Genomic DNA, 5,066 nt, shown 5'->3' on the forward strand with positions numbered 1-5,066 from the left:
GCCAATGTTCTCTTCACGGATGAGTCACGCTTTGGAATTCATCCGGATTCGAAAAGACTTAGGGTATGGAGAGAACCGGGAAATCTTATTCGGTTAGATCATGTTCAGGAAGTGCACCCTTATCAAGGTGGAACAGTTATGGTCTTGGGAGGAGTCCAGTTAGGCCGAAAAACCGATCTCGTTTTTCTTGAAAGGTTTCTAACAGGAATCACATATCGTGATTTAATTCTTGAGCCTGTCCTGTTACCTATGACCTATGCTAATGATTTTGGGAGGAACTTCATTCTCATGCATGACAATGCACGGCCTCATACAGCCAGAGTGGTAAGTGAGTTTATCAATTCTCATCAATTAAACATCTTACCCTGGCCGGCACAATCTGCTGACCTCAACCCCATCGAGCACTTATGGGACACGGTCCAAAGAAGAATTTTGAGAATGGGTATGCCTCGTGAAACTCGTAGGGACCTTGTTCGGGCCGTGAATGCAGCGTGGCAGGCTGTACCTCAAGAAGAGGTCGACAACCTGATCAGGAGCATGGAGAGACGATGTAGGGCTGTAATGAACAGTAGAGGAGGCTATACCCTTTATTAAGTAAAAATGGTTTTATCTTTTTTTTTAATTCACAGTGCCACGCCCTTTCTAATTTGAAGTTCAATAAAACACAAGTTTACTTAATGCAGAATGAGTTACATAGAGGCAACTAGCTTTTTAATTTTAACAGCCGGGTGGTCGGGGTTCAAAGATATTAATAATAGGGCGCCACGAGATTATACTCTATGAACTCGCCAATAAAGATGTAACTATTAAGTAGACTTCAACACTAACCTCGAACTGTTGAGTGCAACTATCATGTATTTGTACTTAAGTGACTCTAACTTAACTGTGAGACTAGACTGTAAATAAGACTACTAAAAATATTTAATCAATTTATTAAACTATGAAAAAGTTAATATATATATAAAGTAATGAATGAAATGTAAGAGAAATGAAATGTGTTAAGAAAAGCAAATTGAAATGTACAAAAAGAAGATAGAATTTAAATCAAATGAGAAATAACTAAACCTATGACGTCAAACCCCCTTATCTAACTTAATACTAGATATAATCAGGGTGGTTTATACCCATAAATCAAATCTAAAATTATACAAATATCTAAAACAATCTTACTCTACCTGATGTGATATACTTGACAACTTCCTCCGGCTGAGCTACGGCGTATAGCTACAGGGCTGCTAAGGCGGTGTACAGCAGCTCGGTGTACTGTCACTGGAGCCCACGGATGTCAGCAGAGGTACAGGTAAAAGGTAGGTGTTGAGATTTCAAATGGTGAACATAAAAAAACCTAACGAGGGTTTATGATGTCCAACGGGTAACTCTACATACGGGCAACAGGAACGGATGAATTTCTGGACTGTTCTGTGCTATACGGTCTGGATCGGTCTTCTTGCTCTACAATTACGAACAACCAAATAAGACTTAAGAAAGATAACACTCAACTAATCTTTCTACACCACATGGGCGTGGAAAAGTCGAAAACCAGACAACAATATGAACAAAAATCAGTTGAGCATTGACTTAGAATAGGCAGAAGAATTATAGCATACCTTGGAACTGTTCGGGGACTTCTTGGACACGTGGAATCGGGATATCGATCGGTCGGAAAAATTTGGCTATTTAATCCCATACGGAAATTGGTCGGTGGTCCATGTAAACTCAACAAAATCCAACCACGTCTCTGACCAAATGTGTTTCAGAAGCCTTAATCCTTCTTTACGAAGACCTGCTATTCACCAACAGGGAATGTTTCACGAAACGGCAGCCAGTTCTTCACGACGATATTCTGACGGTGGATACACAAGAAGTGATGCAAGGATTCGATTTCCTTCACAAAATCAGATTTCAACCGGAAATCTCTCTCCAGGATATAGATAGAGAACTATATATCTTGACTAGTCCAACTCACAAAAAGGCATAAATAAAAAATGATGTTTTCTCCTCAGTCATATTCCATATCCGGTCAATGAACGAACTAAACTCAGAAATTCCACAATTAAAAGAACGAATTGCACACTGCGATCCACATCAAAAATAACCAATTTAACTACGAAATTTTATCTGATAATTATAAAATTTCAATAACCAAAACAAAGGATAAATAAATCCAAAACATCTGATTTGATCCTGACAGTGACAAGTGACGAACAGGTGATGATCAAAGATATAGAGAGACGGACAAAAAGCCTACTACTGCTGGTGTGCTTGGTCCAGTGACAATATTGCAATGAATAAAAACACAGGAACGAGCATAACGTCACATCGCTGCGATCAAAGTGGAGAGTTGCATATGGCCGACCCACGTGGTCGACCTGTTTTCGATGTAGCAGTGGCGTAGAGTAATAATTTCATGAATAAGTCACGAAAAAAAATAAAAATGATAAACCTTGGCAGGTCAGTGTTTTAATAAATTTTACTTTTTATGTTATTTAATATAGAGTTAATTTGTTTATATTTAACGGATTATAAATGAGTTAGTGATTGAACATAGGTAATATTATTATACCTACATATTATTAAGTAACTAAAAAAAAGGAAAACGGATGGAAAAGGTAAAAAATAAAAAGTCAAAAATACAAATTTATTGGCCTTTAAATAAAATTAATTTCGTATACATTGTGTGTACACTACTGTTTTTGGGGATAAACTCAGGGTTTTTGACAAAATTTACCCATTGCGATCTTCTCGTCTGATTTTTAGGAAAGCTAGAACAAAAGTATAATTTTAAAAAGATTATTGAAAATACCTATTGTCATATTTAACCCCGGGTCACCTTAAACCCCAATAATGAAAGTATTTTCTTTTTGTAGTTTTGTACAGTTAAAAATTTGTCTCTGAAATATATTATAATAATATGATAATCAATATCCAAGTTTTTAACCCAAACAGTCAAAACACAAACCCTAAGTTACGCCTATGATCCTAGGCAAGCTTTGTCATTTGTAGTTTTGTACAGTTAAAAATTTGTCTCTGAAATATATTATAATAATATGATAATCAATATCCAAGTGTTTAACCCAAACAGTCAAAACACAAACCCTAAGTTACGCCTATGATTCTAGGCAAGCTTTGTCATTTGTAGTTTTGTAGGTTAGGTTAACCTTTACAAAGCAGTTAAATAAAATAAGCTTTTATTGGCTTAAAAATTCTTACCTGTGAAATGTAACACCATCATCTTTATGTTTTGGTGTCAGGAATAGCCACAAGCGGCACAGCTAACCATATTTTCGAACACTCGAATTTGGCCTCTGATTTGGCGAACTGGGGCGATAAAAAATGACAACAGAATGAGTCATACTCGGAGGACCAATATGGCCGATTTTGTCTCGCGCATACTTTAGTGACAGATACGAAACGCTCGTTCCTGTGTTTTTTATTCATTGCAATATTGTGTATCTATAGCGCGGTGTATATCGGGTTGCATAATTGTAAAATTTAAATAAAATAATATTTAACAATAAAATTATAGTAAACATGATGCAAAAACAATAGTTATTTGCGATAATTTATGAGCTAGCACACAGAGGTCGTTGCGAGGAAATTTGACTGTTACAACATGTTACAACATGTTTAGAATAAAAAAAAAATGTGTGTATTTTTTTGAGTTCAATAAAAATCAAGGTAAGTTTGAAAAATTCGGTAAATTTCGCATTTTTATTTCCAATACGTCCTGTAAACTATTTGTTTATTTTAATTTTATTATATCAGAAATGCAAATAATAAAATTACTGACGATGGCTGGATAAAATTGTAATATCCCTAGACTTTTCCGGTGTGTGTATTTTACGCTTCAGTCAGATATTACCATATCTCCTATTAAGCCAAAATCGCATCTTGGTATCTATTTTCAAACCAATATTATTAGCCAAATTATAATAAATACGAAAAAATTAGCCGGTTCGGGGTCTAATTTATTTTGTCACAAACGACTCTGGTGTATATACTTTGAGTAAAATTTTGAGTCTATTTTGAGTCTATATTGTGGCACCCGAGAATCTGGCCATTAGTTTTTGGTGGGGGTGGTTTTTTGAGGGGGTATGGGAGGGGGTTAAAAATTTAAAAAAATCGTAACTCCAAAATTACAGTAGCTAGCGAAACGCGGTTTTCAATTTAAGAATAGGAATAATATTTGCTTCAACCGCCTATTATTACCTCAGGATTGTGAATCCCAAGTACTCATTTAAGGCTGAGTCGACCTAGGTACCCAAACTATTTTTATTTTAATAAAAATAGTCGGCTGATGAAATGCCGGGTGTGGGAATCGAACCCACACCTTGAGATTGGTAGACTAGAGCCTGTACCTCTACGCCACCGGGCACCTATTTTTTATTTATTTCTTTTACTTTTTATAATTCTGATACAACTTATGAATCACCAGCATTGCCTAAAGTGTTTTTTGGGTGCTGTTTAAAAATTATATCATCTCTTTTTTAAATTTCCCAACTCTAAATGCAATCAAACTATTCTCAATATGTATCATATTAGGTAGCATTACCTATAGAACTTTTTGGACTCGCAACACAAACAGGAATAAAGCTACAAAATTTACCAAACCAAATTTATAAATTGCAAAATTTAATTAAAAAGGCAATTCACGTTGGACTAAAATAACCACTGATAAATAAATTCAACCGTTGTTTAATAAATGTACCAACCAATGACTATATGCAATATTTTTCGAAATAGAATTATTTCGCTATCCCGCCCAATTACAAAATGGCTGGATTTTATCATTAACTTTGTCGCTACATTCATTTAATAGCAACAATTAACGAACAAATGTGGCTATTTGTTACAGGCAAACTCCAATTTATGTCACCAATAGTTAGTCTAGATATTCATATTAAAATTTATCTATAAGATATGGTTTACTGTAATAACGGTAAATACTTTGAGGTAATTTAATTACTATACAAGGCGAGGTCTTAAATAAGTGCAATATTTTTAGGGGTAGTATATTTCGATCACAGAAACACGTCTACGAGGCTTAATTTTTGCGAAAAAAAAAT

The 5,066-nt window shown here is 35.0% G+C and overlaps 1 long non-coding RNA gene across 1 annotated transcript; it reads right to left on the reverse strand.

The window, feature by feature from the left end:
* Positions 1-2,624: 2,624 nt before the first annotated feature.
* Positions 2,625-3,286, reverse strand: LOC115876146. Its single transcript, XR_004049109.1, has 2 exons — positions 3,211-3,286; positions 2,625-2,762 (listed from the first exon to the last, which is right to left on the reverse strand). It is a non-coding gene; the product is annotated as an uncharacterized LOC115876146 (long non-coding RNA).
* Positions 3,287-5,066: the final 1,780 nt, after the last annotated feature.

This window comes from Sitophilus oryzae, unplaced genomic scaffold (assembly GCF_002938485.1).
Source record: "Sitophilus oryzae breed Bouriz unplaced genomic scaffold, Soryzae_2.0 scaffold_140_pilon_pilon, whole genome shotgun sequence".
Classification (NCBI taxonomy): Eukaryota; Metazoa; Arthropoda; class Insecta; order Coleoptera; family Curculionidae; genus Sitophilus; species Sitophilus oryzae.